Genomic DNA, 18,987 nt, shown 5'->3' with positions numbered 1-18,987 from the left:
ATTACACCTCTCATCTGTATCAGTCAGCTCCATCTCCTCAGTCATCCATCAGGTAATCAGTGTGCAGCTAAAGTGTCACAGAGGACCATCGCCTCACTCCTGCCGAGATCAGCCAACAACAGTCACAGAAACCTGCTACCTCGTCTTCTGTTTTTACTTTTGTAGCTTCCTATACAGAATGCAGACTTTAGCTCCTTTAAGCCATCTGGATGAATAAAAACAAAACCATGTAGAAAATCATTGGAAAGCTACATTTCATGTGCTTTCTCCTGCAGCCTGGATGGTAGTTCATCCTTAATTTCATGAACTTTAACATTTAATAGAGCTGAAGATTGTGGGATTGTGTTAGGAATGCCACAATCTGAATGCTCCAGACCTGCAAACTTCAAAAAGCTTTTATTGAGGTGCTCACAGTCACAGCCAATCAATTAATCCAATGCATTTGATTGAGTTTCTGGTTTTTACTCACCTTCTTAAATGCTGTAGACGTAGTGAGGATGCTCTAATTTTTCCTCACAGGATTGTAGACGTGTACATTTTAGAATGAGCCTCTAGCCTCGATTATAAAACAATCAGCTCCTTTTTACTAAAACCTCCAGCTTCCCCTCTTTCAACCTCTGATGACTTTTTCTCAGGTTTCCAAGAATGTTTGAACTGCTGAAATTGCATTTCAGACATAGTGCTTTTGAAAGGCTGCAGTCAGCGCCGTCCTCCTTGAAATGAGCTCATTATGCCTGTTTTGGGAAAACCCACTGGAGTGAAGCTATTTGGCCAATACGAGAAAATGCTTAAACATACATATATCAGATATTCTGGTAAATGATGGCCCTGCTGGGATTGAATCCTCAACCTTGCCAGCAGTAGTGCTCCTCTCAGTAATTTACACGTAACGCATCCAGGAAGAGGAAATGTGCTTGCTTGGAACCGTATTTCCTCTCCTAACTTTAAATTCAACTTCACCTCCCCGGTTATACATCTCGGCTGCCAACCGCAGGGCACCTTCAGTCTCTTCTCATCTTACTGCGAGGCTTCTGAAATTTATGTTGCTCACCTCAGGCCTGACTACTTCCAGTAATGGTTCTCTATAATTGAATCAGTTGGGTATTTGTTGAATTGCTGTATATATTGACTCCTTTGGGTCTCCCACCAATAGCGCTTATCATGTCCTTTCTCATCTCCCCATAGCTAGCCCTTCCTCTTCAATGTTCTTCTCCTTAATGGCGCTCCTCTGGGAGTTTTCATCGTGACCAGGGAAAAATGTTTTACTCTGACACTCATTTGGAGAAACTTTTGGTGTTTTACAACCTCTCCTCCAGTCCCCCTGTATGCTGGTTTATCCTTCTCTTAAGCTCCCACCGCACACATTAAAGGCTTAATGATGAGGCCTTCCTTTAGTTAATGTCCATCTTCCTCTGCGCTCTGGCATTTACCACCATCTATCTCCTCTACTCCTCCTGTCTGGGAGCATATCTTGCCATCCATGTGTGCCCCTCAGCAGCCCACTGCCACTTATCACCATGAGTCACCACGGGGACCCACACAGATGCAGTCACACACACACGTCTTTGCACAGCCGTGGGGGCCTAACTTAAACATACAAACATAGACGCGTACAAAAACACACAAGCAAACTGCCTGAAGGGATGTCATGCTGATAAATGCTCTGTCTCTGCTATTTGATTCTGCTTCCCTACTAAACGTGTCTGTGATTCTGCAGTTTTATTGAAACATTAATTTGAGTGCAGTGGTTAGATAATTGCCTGTATTGGTTTGCTCAGACACAGACTGTTAAATGGCTGCTGCAGTATTATTCCAGAAATGTGCTTTGTCTCTGAACTTTGTCTGTTTGTTCCTCTACATCGCAGAGACGTGCATGCAGTTATGTAGCACTGTTATGTACACCATGTGTCATATAGTTTGTTAAAACTCGCATGTGTTGATGCACCGCTCTGTATTTAATCATTCGTCATTACTAATCTCTGGCTCTCTTCCACAGTCTGTGTTTTGTCCTGTCTAACTCTCCTCACCCCCAACCAGTCGTTTCAGAAGGCTTCTCCTCCCTGAGCCTGCGTCTGCCGGAGGTTTCTTCCTGTTAAAAGGGAGTTTTTCCTTCCCACTGTCGCCAAGTGCTTGGTTATAGGAGGGCATCTGATTGTTGGGGTTTTCTCTGGATTATTGTAGGGTCGTTATCTTACAATAAATATATATAATTTGACCAGCTTAGTTAAAAGATCCACACTGTGCGTTTGGATGAAATAGTCGATCCACTCGAGACAGTATATTGTTGCATAACACGCTGTTTCATAGAGCACTTTTATCCTCTCATTGCTTGTCTTTATAATTTCAACAGCTTTGCATTTACCTGTGCACTACTGCTCAGCATAATTAAGCCATAAAATAACTGGGAAAAAAGGACTGGAAGCTGTTCGACAGTGGGGTCTGTTGTCCTTTCTGACAGTCTAAATGGAGTACCGGGTCTTTTCTGTTATGATTTAACAGGTTTCACACTGAAAAACGAGCAAAGTGTTGGACTTGTTGTACAGTGTAACCGTGTATAGGAGATAGTATTGGCTACATAGATTTCATGCGCGTGAACCTAAACAGAACTTAAGGGCATGGAAACAGGAGGAGCAATAAAAAAGATAAACAACAGCTCTAGAGAAAGAGAGACCACACAGGACGACACACACGTGCACACACACGTGCACACACACGTGCACACACGCACTGAGAGAAGGAGGCAGCAGAGGCCAAATGTGTATGTTTATGCTCGTCCTGACTACAGCAGGGCCTCCATGGGGAGAGCCTGTAGCCTGTGTGTGTGTTCAGTGCCTTATCTCTCCACCAAGGCTTAATGGGGTAATGGAAACCTCCTGGTGCATTCTGGGAACAAGCAGAACGTAAAAAGCACTGCTTCTGAAAATGGGGAAGCAGTGATGGCTGATAGGGCAAAGACAACAGGATTTCCGGTGGTTTTGTGATTAAACTGTGAGCGTGAGGAGCAGAGCAGGAACATTAGAATGCAGATTGCACTGCAAAGCATCATAATGTGTTTTCCTGGAGACGTTACAGGTCACTTCACACTATCCATTCATGAAGAGATCCCGTCTGAAAAATGCGACACGTCTCAGTCGAACAGCAGACGGGTTACTAACACGCACACTTTGATGTCAGGGGTGATTGTGCGTTACTGCATGGCCTTTTTGTAACGAGTAACAGTTTTGTGTTTTCCTTCTTCTGTAAGATCTGCTACACCGCAGCTCTCCAGAGTGCTGGGATGCAAATGAGCGGGCAATGGTTAAGCCCCATCGAACACGCTGCTCAATGCCGTGTCGATTTTTACCTCAGCTCGTTCAGCACAGCAAGCTCATTTCCAACCCAATTTCACAGATGTTTGAATTGGATGAATTTGACTACGGTTGGAGTTGGGGTCAAGTTAGAGGGGAGGTGATGCTGGAGCAATGAGTGAGAAGAGGGAACTAACGAGACGACTCTGTGATTTTTATTTAATATGTTATAAATAATTGGTTTTCATCAGTGTAAAACTCTGATATACTGACATCAAGTGTATCAGTAAGTATTCACATTCTCAGTGCTGTTGTTCTCCCTATAATGTATGATTTAAAGATAGTAGCACACATTTTCATTGGGACTGACCAGAATGGACAGGACTAAAAATGATTATATCAGAAGGAAGGCTCAGGCTGAAAACCATGTACTCAGTGGAGCCTTTATATCAAGGGTGGGGAACTCCAGGCCTCGAGGGCCGGTGTCCTGCAGGTCTTAGAGCTCAGCCTGGGTCAGCACACGTGAATCAGTTCATTACCAGGATTCTGGAGAACTTCAGGACATGTTGAGGAGGTCATTCAGCCATTTAAATCAGCTGTGTTGGATCAAGGACACATCTAAAGCCTGCAGGACACCGGCCCTCGAGGCCTGGAGTTGCCCACCCCTGATTTACATTACAAGGCATCATCATCATCATCATCATCAGCAGACTTAATCATAATGACTTGAAAGAAGACGTAACTTAAAAGAAGCATAATGTGCTGTAGTGTCGACACCTGTCAGTGTCCCAAACACAACCAAGGTATAAACCAAAACAGCTGAATCATTTCAGTCTCAAATGTCAGCGCTGCTGTTCTATTTGCTAAGCCTGTTTGGTACACGGTGAGATATTCTTCTGGAGAATTGTTTCATCAAAGTTTTGTGACAGGTGAAGCACGGTGGGACTGCTAAAGGTGAGGGAAGGGTGGGCCTGTCAGGCAGTGAGACTGTCTGCTTCTCTGTGAGTCAGTAAGACCTCCGTAAACCATAAAGCCTTTTTCCCCAGCGGAGCGGCCACCCTTCTTTATCTCTTGCCCTCCAGGGGAGCGGCCCATTCATGCTGCTGTTCTGATTTAATTGTACAGTTCGGGATGACTGGCTTTCACCTTCAGCTTGCACCAGGCTCAGCACATCTCATCCCCTCAGTCCGCTCCTTCACCTGGTAGATGGAGAAAGGTTGTCCTAAAATATACATCATCATCCTGCTACCCAATATTAGGCTTAGGCTTTTATACCAGTGTGATCAGTTGAAAAAGGAAAGGGTAAAGCAGGTGTGAAGAAACTCCACATATATACATATATATTCATCATTTACTGTTTATTCCACATGTTAGTGAGAGCTGTACAAACCAGAGAAGAAGTGGAGAGTATGTAATTGCTCTGTAATCGACCACGATGTCCTGTCACTTACTGAAAGTTAAACCCTGAGCAATTTGTGTCCCATTGTAATTATTCCCAACACCTCTGCTGAAGTCTCGTTCTTCCTGCATTTCACATACACTGAAATATATCCAGCCCTGTTTCTGACTTCCACAGTGGAGACTTCAGCTTCTTCTTCTTGGAAGTCTGTGGTATTAAAACAAACAGAGCAGCGCATGGAGAGGCGACGCAGTGAAAAACACTCGTGCGTACTGTGGGTGTATGTTATTGGAAGCCTGAGAGTTCAAACATGCCAACTCTCCATGCATTACTCTGCAAGCTTATGAACTTGTTAAACAAATACAGTGGTTGAAGAAGTATTTTCATGTCTTTCTGTGGGCCTTCTCCTACTAGTCTGTAACACCTCGCCAAGGAGGCACCCAGACAGCATCCTTGTTAGAAGCCCAAACACCTGTTGGGGAGCAGCGCCTGTACTCTGAATGCCTCCCAGAGGACTGGACTCCTCACCTGATCGCTCAGGAGAGACAGCCTTTGGTGAAGGCTCCATTTTGCTGCTTGTATCTTCTGCTGGTCGCTACCCAGAGCTGCTGACCACAGGCGAGAGTAGGAACAGAGACCACAGTGGACAGGTGCAGTCCTGCAGAGCCGCGGCATGTATCTGGTTATATCACCTCTATCTAGCTGGTATTTATCAACCTCACGCATTACGTCAGGCTCCTTCCTCACCAGAGAAGTTACACCATGTCCAAACAGCTGGTTTCAACATCTGGCGACTGGACCACCAGGCCCTCTACCCTTGATTCTGCCCAACACACATTGCATTCGATCCCCGCAGTGCCTTTTGCTGGTGACGAGCCCACAAGAGGGTGAGCTCATGTCACTTCAGCCTTCACCCAACTGGTCCCAATGGGGTAAGGTGTAGCTACTGGGTGCTCCCTCCCCACACCTGGTTCTCTGTGATGTAGTTTGGCATTACTGGAAGTTTGAGCACCAGACGTATTCAATTAATAATTTGCACAACTGATTGTAAACAGCATTCTTTAGTAGTTTTTTAAACCTTCCTGACATTTCACAGTGGTATACTTTATGCTGCATATACAGTTCCCATGTGTGCCAAATTTAATTAGCTCACAATGCCAGTACTTAACCATATTTAATGGTATTATTTTACAGAATAAAAAGAAAAGCTTTGCTTTCAGTAAATAAAGTGCTGTAGAGCTATTTTATAGATATTTTGTATTTTCAAAATGTTATTCATGTTACGTAAGATTAGATTACAGCACACAGGTTTCTCTGGGCTAAGTCTGTATAATTAGACAATATAACCAACGAGGGCAGAGGCTCAGTTTTCTTTGTTTTATTGCTCTATTAACATTTAAACAAACAAACAAAAACACAATCACACTTTCTACAGTTTACCTTGTTAGGGATTCGATTGTTAGGGCTGACGTGAACCTCTTTAAACACACACAAGGCCACTTTATTGAGCATAGACTGGCTCCATGCTGAAGAATGTAATGGGACTGTGCAGGTGTATTGGTTCTAACTGGTTTCCTTTGGCTCCTTCAACAAACTGTTTAAAACTCTTGCGAGAGTCCCTCTGTCATTATTATGCAAATGAGAGTATTCTCCTTTGTAAATAAATTGCTTGGTAATTAGGAGCGGGAATTTCTTTTTGCATGAGCGCAGATTTAAGATGTAAATCCTTTGTAAGTGTGAGTAAGAGAAGGAGAGAAAACAGAGACAGACAGAGATACAAAACGGAGTGAAACAAAAATGAAAGATCTCTGTGGAGTGCTGCTTGCCTTCAGGAGGGCGTCAGCGTGCCTGGATGTGGACCTTCAGCATAGCTTTCTTCCCTTTGCTGTTTGCTTTGTTTACTTAAATGTCCCGTATATGTATCCTCTAAGCAACTGCACATCCATCCACGTCTTTCTTTCTCTCCAGCTGATGCTGCTGATGCTGCTGACTTAAACAATAGTGGCCGGTTTGGTTAGTGTACACTTTCATTTCACTTTACAGCAGCCAATAAACAGCAATTACATGTCCATGAGCTCGGTTCCCCTTATATAATCTGAAGTGTGTATATTGACCTGGAATTTGATAACACAAACAAAGCTGCCCATTAGGTCGTCATGCACAAGAGGTTGAATCACCTTTATTTACTTTTCCTTTAATTGAATTTTTTATCACTGTCTTTATGACTCTTTGGGGAAATGAAATTGAAACCTTGACAGGGTTACTGCACCTTGATCTCTTACTGATGAGGGACAGTAACAGCAACTCGCATGATGAAAACCGCTGCATTACACTCACTGTCAGCACGCTGCATGTTGGGTTTGTTCGCACCTCAAGTGTGACCGGATTCAGATCGCACATGCAGACAGAGCCATAAATGTTTGGACAAGTGCCTCAAAATTTCATGACACATTTAGCATCTGAAGTTGAAACAGCATTTAGCAGCTTTCCACTGGAAGTCTTTGTCACATCCTGGGTTGGTGACCCGGTGTTTTGTGTTGTTATGAATCTTTGAGTTCATCGTGGTTTATTGTTACTAGTCTTTTGGTTTTTCTTCATCTTCACGTCCCCCAGTCAGTCGTGTCTCATGTCACAGTTTGTTACTCCAGTCCCTGTAATCCGTCTTCGCTCTGTTCAGTGCCAAGTCTGTGCCTGTTGTGTGTTTCCTGTTTTATTTTGATAGTCCCTGCTGTGTGTGCAGTGTGTCTTGCTTTGCTTACGGTCGGATTTGTCCCAGCTGTTCCCCATCCTCTTGTGTATGTTAGTCCTCAGTCTTCCCCTGCTTGCTGTCGCGTCGTACCCTCACCATACTGTGTGTTGTTTCCCACCATGTTCCTTTATAGTTTTCTAGCTCTGATTCCCAGTTTAGTTTTCTAGCTTCCCAGTGTCTCAGTTTCATTGGCAAGCTCAGCAACACCTAAAGTCTACCTAACTAGAAGATCTTAGTGGACACCACATCATTGTTGTGGGAGTACAGAGCTACATCTGTTAGGTTTATATTGTTGGATTGTCATTTATCCTTAGAAACATATACTCATGATAGAGAGCTGATCCTTAGCAGTCTGCAAAGACTGCGTGTGCCTCCCAGAGCACTCTGGCATGCACACACACCTTAAGGTCATGAGAGAGGTCGTACCTCCTCTTACTGATTTGTGGTACAGGAGGACACCTACTCTGTCTGTTTAAGTATAAGAGCCCTTTGTTTAGGTGGACCGCTGGGCTCCTAGCACCAGCTTTGGGGAGTCGTTCGCAGGGTCACATCTTGACACACACAAACACACAGACGGTACTCATTGTTCACATGTATGCCTGTGTAAGACGTCATATGTTAATGAACTTATGCATATTCATGTAACCTCAATAGAGAGCAGTGCTACGGGGGAAGCTGGCTGAGAGCGACCGGGGTTCGAGCGGCAGGAACGGCACTCATCGCGGTTCTCTCCCTCGTGCACGAGTAACACAAAGAGCTCTGGTCACTTGCGTCTTGCTTTTGCTGTTGTAGTAGATTTGTCTCGTTCCAGCGGCGGGGCTGTGCCAGACAGACCAGTCAACACCCGATGCTGCAGATGCTTCCCAGTGAAAATGGATAATGAACCAAAGCTTACAATGCAAAGCTGCAGGTGCAGCGAACAACAAGCACCAACAGAAGGTGTCTGCAGTAAATCGCTTCTTTCTTGGGCTCTAAGGCCGTCATTGCAAGGGATTCATTCAATTATTAAAAATGATCCTTATATTACAAAGTATGTAAGTTTGTCCACTGACATTGAAAATGAGATGTTTGAAAGTTTGAAACAGCTGAACATCTTCACTTTAACATCTGTATTGTTTGATTCAAAATCCTCTGTGGTGGAAATAAATTACTAAATATTCTTCTATTATCCAAATACTTTTAAAACTAACTGTGACGTATGTGTGCGGATAGTTTGTACCCGGTCTCAACGTCTCTTGATTCACGGGGCAATTTGCTGTAATAAAAATGTACAGCTGAGTTATGGACAAACATTTGTGATGTCAACACGAGCCACTTTTGTCCTTACTTGTTGTTGATGGTCTTGGTTAAACTGCCATACAAGAAAGAATAAGCTCTTCCTAATCACATCGGTCTCCTTGAATTATAATTTGTGTGAACGGTCGGTTAATCTAGAGGGAAATTGGATTCAACCAGTGCTTTCTCTCCCGGGAAATTTCCACCTTTCAAAGTCCAGGCCTTCTGCCTTCATTACAAAACCAGTGCCCTGTTTTTCTTGGTTATTAGATGCATTTATGTTAAGATGCATGTGCATTTCTAGCTCTCTAGTAGTATCCTACTATCCTGGTGTATCCACAGTAGGGATCAGCATTTATGCTCTCGTCAGACCAATTCTTATGCAGTTTCCTCATTAGTGTTCACACTGCTTTGGTTTGCCTTTTCACTCACCAAGAGTTTTGTGTGTGAGTGATGGAGCAGAGCATGCAACAGAGTTGACAACAGCTTTGTATCCCACTGTAAGGGAAATTAAAGCTTCCTAATAACTGTTAATTCATTGTAAACCAACAATGGACAGAGCCCAACTCCAAACAAGTCAGCAGGCCGAGGAGTTGACTGACTGTCTGTCACCCAAAGCAGCTCGTCTCTGATCAGCGCTCTGTGAGGAAAGAAGTAGTCCCACACAGAAAAGAAGCTTGTGCTGAAGCTCTACTGCCGTTAGTTTGACATTGTCCTTATATGTCAGAATAACCTTTTTATTGTTCAAATATGGAAACATTAGGAATTCTCATTCGTCAGTTTACACTGACATAACTCTAAGCGACATATGAGTCTTGGACACAGAATAGCTTTTTTAGAACCAAACAAAACAGCGGTTTGAATGCTTGTTTCCTCTGGTAGTACCAGTCTGGGCTTTAAACCCTGCAGAGATGGTTGTAACCAAGAGATGTTCCCTTAGGCAGGCTTGTGTCAGCAGCTTCTCATTTTTATGGCCAGAACAGCCACTGAGCCGTCCATATTTTGACATTTACACTGTGCCGTTGGGTGCCGAGGGCCAGACCTCAGCGGGGCTGAATGGTAATGGCTAGCGATAACCTTTTGGGTAGACAGCTGGTAAATATAAAGAATCAGAATAAAGGAGGAGAAGAACCCAGTGAACATTTACTTCCTTTCATTCTCACGGCCTTTAACAGTTTCACACCTATAGGGTTTTGAGTTTGTTTGACACAGTAAACACAGATGTGCTCTGCTATAACCCACAGGTTGAGTCCACAGGTCTACACCTGAACAGGGTTTCCTTCTGACAGCTCTTCATGTAGCTAACCTCTCCACACGTGCACACACCGTTTATTTCCTTCTTCTTTTCTGTGATCCTATCAGGTTTTTTCACTTTGCTTTATCTCCTCCCTTCTCTCTGTCACCAGCTCCCAAAATTGACTCACACACACACACACACACACACACACACACACACACACACACACACACACACACACACACACACACACTGAAGAATGATGAAGAAAGTTGTTTTGAATGATTTGAAAGGGACTCTGACTACGATTCAGAGGCACAGGAGCTGAGATGGTTGTAGATACAGAAACTGACACCTTCACATTTTATTTACTTAATTTGAAAAATAGGTTTTTTTCTAAGTTGAGCACTACAATATATCCATTTAATGTGAAACTGTGTATATATAGTGCTCTTTTTAATTATCTTTGCTGTATAAAATAAAATCCGTTGAGCACAATGAAACTAATCTGTTGGGTGGTGAAGGTGAATCTGATATTTGTATGTTTCATGCTTCACTGGGTTGAAGGGTGTCTGTTTGTGTGCGTTTCTCTGTTTCTCTGTGTATGCATACAGGTGTATGTGTGGCAGTGAGCAGGATGTATTGCATCAGTAATTGCAGCAGACGGAGGAGGTTAGCCCTGGACCCTGACGGTCCAGTCAGCTGTGGAGTAAACACTCATTAACACATATTCCCATCGATCGGACAGGACAGGGCTGGGACACACTCACATACACACAGACTTAAATACACACTTGAACTACTTATTGAAGTGTTGCCATTGGACACGCTGTGATGACACATCGTGGAAGCCAGAATATCTTTTCAGAAACATTTAAAACAAACTATTTTTGAGTACTTTCAGTATCTGCTTCCTTTTTATAGTTTTATATCATTCGACTGTAGTTTAAGTAGTGTAGCAGGTAAAAGTTTTCACAGGATGCATTTGAAGAGATAAAAAATGTGTGTGTGGCTTATCAACAGCTTCATTTGCTACGTATATTTGCTTATGCCTTCTGTTCAACTGAAAATGACCTACACTGACACCTTGATCTTTTTATTTCTGTGCAGTGACTTGCTGTTGCTGTGAGCAAACACCAGCTGCTCCCATCTCATGTTTCCTCACCAGCTAGCATGCTGACCAGGTTACTGCTGTGGAGGTGCTTGATATCATTCAGCTGCTTCTTAGAGAGCCTCCCATGGTTGGATTAACTCCACTTTTAGAGGTGGAGTTGTTGGACTGCAGCTGGTGACTGTAGTTCTTCATCTCCGTTAGAGATCCACCATGGGCTGAAGGGCTTTCAAGGGTCACTATATCCCTTATCCTTTATTTAAAAAGGTGTGTGTGTCTGTGTGGCTAATTTTGTGGTGTAGAAATTGTAAATGCATGTGTACATACGTCACAAATAGAAACTCGATCTGTGGGAAACACTGGTTACATCTGTGTTCAGGTTGCTACACTGTTTCAAAGTGCTGTCCACTGACGCTAACACGACTGTTTAAGTTACACAGTCACAGTGGGGCCTTAGCATGTGTTGTAAGCTCTCACATTAATGTCTGAGATAGTAACTGTCCAATGAAACGTATCGATTCACATGGAAAGCTGTGGGGATGCAACGTTGTCAGCCATGCAGTGAAGCCAAGGATTGATTGGACGTTACCTTTGTGGCTACGACCACCGAAGCAAATACAGGAGCATGAGCCAGACAGCTGCAGAGACCTTTTTTTAACCTAATTAGGCCACATAGATTATTTTTAACTGAAGATCAAAGATCTTTTTATCTTTAATCCCTTAAAGACTACACCAAAGAAAAGAAGGCATGCTTTCTTCAACCTTGAAGCCTGGCCAAGTTGAATCAGTGAAACGACTAGCTACTGGCTACTACTCCCAAAGCCAAGTACTACATGAATTAACCATGGACCTTTGAGCGAGACAAGAGGGACTCGGGTGAAGGAGGAAATGAAGGGATGGATAAAAAGATGCCCTGAAAAGATGGTGTGACAGTGGGGAGCAGATGTCAGAGTTGGGCTAAGTTGTCATGGTGATGTGATGGCCTTTCCGCACCACTTTCTGCCAGTCCAAGGTGGATGGCTCTTAGCAAGGATGCGTGTGTGTTAGCATTCATGCACTCGGCCATGTGCTGCTGAAAGGCTCTTAGCAAGCGCTGGCAGGGTAGTGTAAAACCGATAAAGGGAAGGAGTGAGTGATGCCCCAGGTCCACGGCTGTCAGCCAGGCTAATGGAGGGCGCCACACTTGGCTGCTCACTGACTGACAGGTGCCAACCGAGGCCTTTGTCAAGTGGGCACCAAGTAGGCGTTGCCAGCTTGCTTACTGCGGCAGAGGATGATGACACAGAGATCGCTCACTCGGCTAATGCTGACACACATGGCGCATGCACACCCTCCTGAGCCTGTCACTCAGCGAGGAGCGCAGGCCACGAGATGAGATGCTCTTGAAACTACCCTGACTTGTCAAGCATACACAAGAGGGTCAAGTTGCTGCTTTGAAATTGGACTCGCTACTATCAGTGCCATTTTCACGCTGGCAAGTTGACCTATGATCTCTGCTGGCCCAAATACAGGACCATAGTTCACCTTCATACACTGGCAGCACATTTCTAGCACAGCCTGTCCTGGGCCACATTCAGTGATGTGATAGTGAAGTGAAACAACATCAATCAAGTACATTTTTAAAGCAGGTTTTAGTGCCCAGTTCTCCTGTCAAACCTATGAGAAACACAACAGCAGCAAAGTGTGATCGGGTACATTTCCAGGTGACTGTCAGCTCTTTGAAGAATAACCAGGTGTTCTGTGTTTTCTAATCTCTGATATGTTCTTATATGCCTGTATAAACCTAGCTTTATTAAATCTCTTAGTCCAGTCAAATATAAGCCAGACTGTGTATTTCTGACACACAGTGAACAACATTTGTGTTGCTCTGACCAGAGATGCTTCAAAAGCCTGTTGTAATCTGTATGAAGTAGTTTTTGTTTGCACTTGTCCTTGTCTTACATAAAGCTTTGTATAACATCCACCAGGACCTCAGCACTTTTTCAAGTCACCTTAAAGAAAGATTTCAACATTTTAAAGCTGTTTCTCAGAAAGCAGACGGACGGGGACCCTTCTGTATTCTGTCAGTTTAGTTATGTGTCACGTAAAGCTGAACATCTGGTTGAGGGTACAGAGAATTACTTGGACATGTTATTGATTTCTAATACTTTGTAAATATTCCCCAAAAACTCTGATCAAAATTGACCTTTTACATCCTAGTTTGGCGTCCACGAGGAAGGTGTGATAAGAAACTAAAGAAAGGAAAAAGTGTTGATCTAAGGAAATATTGAAGAGAGCATGAACTGTGTTACAAAGCAAATGAAACCACAGAACGTTACCAGGAAATGGCTAGAAAAACCAGTATTAGGGCTGGTTTAGTGGGATGCTCAGCCCTAGTTGCCCTCTTATCTATACCACCGTGTATCAGGTTCCTAGACAAGCCGACTGACAGAATGGGACCAGACCAGTCAAGCAGGCTGACAAGCTCCTGACTTCCCTTAATTAAGTAGCTGAGGTCCAGAGGTCAGGACACGCTGTGGAAAAACAGTTTATAGTTTTATGTTTAGACCTTTTATGTCTTGGTCTACAATTGCAAAAAGTTTCCAGTTTACCAACTTTCTGTAGCTGATGAAGTACAATGAGGTGTGATCAAACAGTCTGAGATAAAATTAGTCAAAATTAAACACTATTCTTAGATTGTGTCATTTTTTTCATCGGGTTGTGTGCCATGAAAGAAAGTGTCAATGTGGAGATCGCATGCTTATAGTCTTCATTCATCACCTGGCCCCAGACCATGCCATACTGGCCTTCCTGCAACTCTGTCTACTTCCTGAAAAGGTGTAAACACATTAAACGTTATTTAGTAATATGTGAGAGTCATGCAGCAGACTGTGGTTACTTTAACAGAGTCTCAGTGAGTCTGAAGGGGCTATAATTTGAAATTCAGTGATCACAAATGACCAAGTCTTAGCTTTGTTTACATCATGCAGGTTTGTTGCAGTCCTTACATAGTAAATTTGTGGGTTTACATCAGTTTGTGCAATCTCCTGTTAGATGACTAACTGGTCCATTATATGCTAGCTGAGTGCAAGAAGTTAAAGGCTCCTGCTAACCCAAATATTCCTTTCTGGTGTCTAGAACAGTCTGACATTAAGTAGCAATTGCTCCTGCTTTTATGGTCAGTAAATCCCAGAAAGGACTCCAGTTACACAGGCCTAGAGATTGGCTGGTGACCATCTGGCAACCTCTAGTAGCTACAGAAAAAATGAGTATTTATTTCACCTTGCAATTGGTTCATTTGGAACAGTGTAAGACATTGATTTGTCTGCAAACAGCCACTATCCAACATTAACTAATGGACTCTGGTTCCAGTTTGTGTCACTCTTTCACAGTTTCTCTTAGCGAGTAGTTAGCGAGTGTTTGCAGATAAGTTGGTGTCCTCCATGCAAGGTTTGTGCAACCACAGCAATCAACTACACGACAAAAACAATTGGAAGGAGGTTTTCAGTTCAGCGTTGTGTACCTCTGTGTGACCAATTCATTGGGCAATTTTTCCCTGCAGACTTCCTTGTGGTTGCCAAGCAGTCCCCTGCTGGTATCTAGGCTTTGTGTGAACAACGTGAAGTGAAGGAAGAAGCGATGAAGTTAATGAAGCTTTACATGTTAACTAAAAATTTTGTTTTTGAAGATGTTTTGCTTTTGATGCTATTATTTTCGTAACTTTGTCATTGCAATGATTTTCAGTTATTTGGTTAACTTTGTGCAGGGTGTTATAACTGAATTGTGCCTGTAAGACAACTTCAAACTTAAGACTCATGCCTTAAAACAGTTGATTAATGAGTGACATGACTCTGAGGTGGAGGTGATGCAGTTGTGAATCTAGGATAATGTACACACGGAGGACACTAAATGTGGAAACGGCTTGTTGAGGAACGTTGTGTAATTCTGTCGGGAATGTCAGCTGTAGGATGCCTGAGATCTGACCTTGGTGCTCAAATCCTCATAAGAATCAAACTACAGGGTCGAGCTTTAAGGCTGAAAGGAAAACAGCAGAAGTTATCGTAACTCTGCTCTGAGGCAAAGCAGCTGATCTCTGCATTTATCAGACTCGACGGTCACATTTTGAAAAGTCTTAGTGTAGTGAAGCCTTTTCAGGTGTAGTCAAAGACAGAAAGAGGAGGGGTTACACAATTGATGAGAGAAATGTCTCCCAGAAACTGTCTTAAGCAAGTAGACATGAGAGAGACTAAGACAGGAATGCAGGGAGACGAGTACGGTCAATGAGACAGGACTCAGGGGTGAGAGAAAGAGAGACGGGAAGGGGAGTGAAACTGATGGCTGGGCCCTGGAGAGGGAGGGGCTGAGCAGGATAAAAATGGGACAGGAGGAGCAGAAGTGCAGCCGCACTTGGTCTAAGCATTGCTATCACCCTCTAATTGCTTAGATCAAATTACTGCCTCTGTATATATCTGGGGACAGTGCAAGTGTGATAGCCTATAGCACAATCACTGACATTGTAATAACAGTTTAATTGCTATGGGCCTGAGCTTCATGAAGATGTCAAACCTCTTCACCTGCTAATAGCCTCTTCTTTTGTCAGGGAGCAAGCCCTTACCAATAGCTGCATGAGATATGTGCCCTCCCACTGGCTGCATCATCATCTTCTCTCCAGCAGATTAATGATGAGCCCATCAAGCCTCAAAATACTGATGTGCTGCCCGTGTTTTACAGGGTTGACGACTATTACCAAATGTTTTGTGGTTATATGCAAGACTCAGGTTAAACGTCTCCCCTGATAAATGCATAGCCACAAATAAACCTTTCTTTGAGAGGAAGTTCATGGTCAGGGTGAGGTCACTCAGCTCCAGCCATGCCATTTTTAGCCAGCGCAGGGAGCCTACAACAGGGTTTAGAAGTTTTTATAGATGGAAAAGAAGCAGAATGAGCAGAGAGGGGGAAAAGAAAGGTGAATGGTGCTTATTCATGTTCCACCCATTGAGTCGAGCCTTTGTTGTTGCACTCCACCATAAACATGTATCACTGCCTGCTACTGCTGCTTCGTTTTTTCATTTCAAACACCTGTTGTTTGTTCAGAACCACCTGCTTGTTCACGCAGCACGCTGGCTCTGTGGCAGTTGTGTGTGTGTTGGTTAGGAGTGGGCGATATAAACGATATACGATAGAAACGATATAAATTTGGCCAACAATAGAGATTTTGACTATATCGCTCTATCGCGATAGTGCATGTTGATGATGTCATCAAGCTGCGCCTGTTTTGGTCGAAAGCATCGCAGCGGCTACAACCACTATCATCTGCAAATTATGGCGGGCGACAGTCACAGCAAAGAGATGAAGCACTCTTGAAATATGGGGAAAGCCAAAAACTGCGCTTCCTCCACTTCCCTACCATTGATTCATTAATGTTGAATTCTCTGGCAGCTGCTCTGTTCCCATGTTGCAGCAGTATATTAATAACTAACCTCGTGTTGTGGATGAATAATCTCAGTTGTCCTCCTGACTGAAGTTTGGCCCGTGTACAGCATCCTGCTATGCGATTGCATTTGTTCATACAGAATCCCTCACGCTAACTTTTATTGAGTGGAAAAAAAGTTGGCGTTCATCCTCCAGCTTCACTGTGCTAATGTTATGCTAACATAGCTGTGTCGCTAGCAATCACATAGCACAACATTATATACCAGGCTAGTCCAACTTCAGTAACCCTACAGACGCCACTGCTGTTTAGTTTCCTGTCTTCATTTATGTTGGAAGTGATAGCAGAGCTGTACGTTTTAATTAGTTTCAAAAATCTCTCAGTCAGAACATGGTATGAAATGTTTAGGTGGAAACTAGCGAGCTAACTTCCTCCTAACTTCTAACTCCGTTAAATTTAATAAATTCTGTTTTCATGGATGCCTGGATGTAAAACTTAATTGTTACACCTGCTAAAGCAGCAACGCTGATCATTTTATTAAAGATGAAAGAATTTAGACCGTTTTTAACTTTGACTTTGGGACCTGAAGCAGACAGAGTTTTGGACCCAGATTACTCCGCGAAGCTCCTCACTACGGCAGCCGTAATGCTCTGACAATCCATCAAGCAGTGCGGCTTACCAAAGTTGTACTAAAACATTTTTGACAGATTTCTGCAGCCAAAATCGGTTCGAGGTCAGTAAGCACAAACAGAATTCATACATAAGGCACTCTCTCAATTTTTGAGAAAATTAAAGGATTTTAAGTGTGCCTTATAGTGTGGAAAATACGTTATACAGAAGAAAATAATATATCACGATATATATCGTAACCACGCATGCTTCAAATTATATCGCGATATGGATTTTAGGCCATATCGCCCAGCCCTAGTGTTGGTGTTATACAAATAGTGTTGCCCATCATGCTGTTTATGTAGTCAGAAAACTTCAGCTCGAGTAATAATACCACAAATCACATGCAAAGGAAATTCAGAGGAAGTTGTTTCAACAGAAACCCCCACATTAGTTAACAAAATCTTACTTTAATCTCTGGATTATAAAAAGATTATTATCCTGTTTATGAATCTTCCATTGTCTCCTTTGTTTTTGTTAGTGTTCTTCTTCAGCTTATTTCACTGTATATTCTTCATAACTTGCAAAAATGCTCAAGATTTTCTTTGTGCTTTGTAGTGGTGTAAAAAAGGCACTTGCCTTCACTACACAGTCTTCTTCAAGTCATAAATAAGATCCATTGGCTCCTCTCAGTGAAGTGTGCACTAGTAAAGCAAAGATAATGGATTTCTGTGAATGTGTGCGATCCATCATGGACTCTCAGGCCATAGTTACTACAGTGGCCAGGGACAGTTTATGTGTTGTTTTGCTTTTTACAAACATTACTGATGATTCACAGTGTTTGCATGAGCTGGAGGTATATATATTCCAGTGAGCCTGTGTCTGTTCCCAGGGCTTTGTTCTATGTTTGTACTGTCTCCTCCTCTGAGATTTGCATTAACTGAGAGAACCATCTATTATCCCAGTTAGACCTGCTAAGCAACAGTACATCTACCTGCACTCTGTGACTTTTGGTACTTTGCTTCGTATATACTTACGTTAAGATTGTTCGCATAAGTACAGTATGTACAATACTGTGGAAAGTTTTGAGCCACAACTCGTATCATTTTATTTATGAGCAAAAAGGGAAATCGGTGCAGCGATTTATTGAAATGTGCAAACATAAATGGAAATGCAGTATATAAGGTCAAAACTACGGAGCCCCGCAGGGGACATGGGAGAAAAAAAAATTAAGACAGACTTTTGCGAGATCTCGCAAAACAAACTCGGGATCTCGCAAAACTTTTGCGAGATCTCGCAAAAGTTTTAGCCGCATTCTTCGGCCTTCGACCTCCCGTTAGCTTCGAGCTAACGGGAGGTCGAGACCTACTACAGCCGGAAGGAACACCGCGCACATCGTGCCTCGACCTCCCGGTCGGCTTCGAGCCAGCGTCCGAAGAATGCGGCTAAAACTTTTGCGAGATCTCGCAAAACTTTTGCGAGATCCCGAGTTTGTTTTGCGAGATCTCACAAAACTTTTGCGAGATCTCGCAAAAGTCCGTCTTAATTTTTTTTTCTCCCATGTCCCCTGCGGGGCTCCGTACAAAACAGATCTTTACAATTCAAATCAGATTAAAAGTCAGTATTTGATATGAGTAGGGCTGCCATGATTAGTCGATGACTAATTTAATAGTCGATGCGTCGTTTGAAGCTTTGTAAGATCCTGAAAGACGCAGGAATAAGTAGTAGGATTTAAGAGTGTAATAACAGACTGAAACAGAAGATGGCAGCACTGCATGTACATGTACCAGCTGCTGTTAAACCCCGAAGGCCGCATTTGAAGGCCGATTACATCACAGCGATGCAACGAAGGCTGTCCAAATTTGAAGACTCCTCCAAGATTTGAAGGATGGGTCGGGTGTACCCTCCGT

At 43.2% G+C, this 18,987-nt stretch overlaps 1 long non-coding RNA gene across 1 annotated transcript; it reads left to right on the top strand.

The window, feature by feature from the left end:
- The first annotated feature begins 2,121 nt into the window (after positions 1–2,121).
- Positions 2,122–14,291, top strand: LOC120716532. Its single transcript, XR_005691973.1, has 2 exons — positions 2,122–11,244; positions 11,326–14,291. It is a non-coding gene; the product is annotated as an uncharacterized LOC120716532 (long non-coding RNA).
- The last annotated feature ends 4,696 nt before the right edge of the window (positions 14,292–18,987 follow it).

The sequence above is a fragment of the Simochromis diagramma genome, unplaced genomic scaffold (genome assembly GCF_900408965.1).
Source record: "Simochromis diagramma unplaced genomic scaffold, fSimDia1.1 OVJJ01000474.1, whole genome shotgun sequence".
NCBI lineage: Eukaryota > Metazoa > Chordata > Actinopteri > Cichliformes > Cichlidae > Simochromis > Simochromis diagramma.
This window is presented reverse-complemented; position numbering and strand designations above follow the sequence as displayed.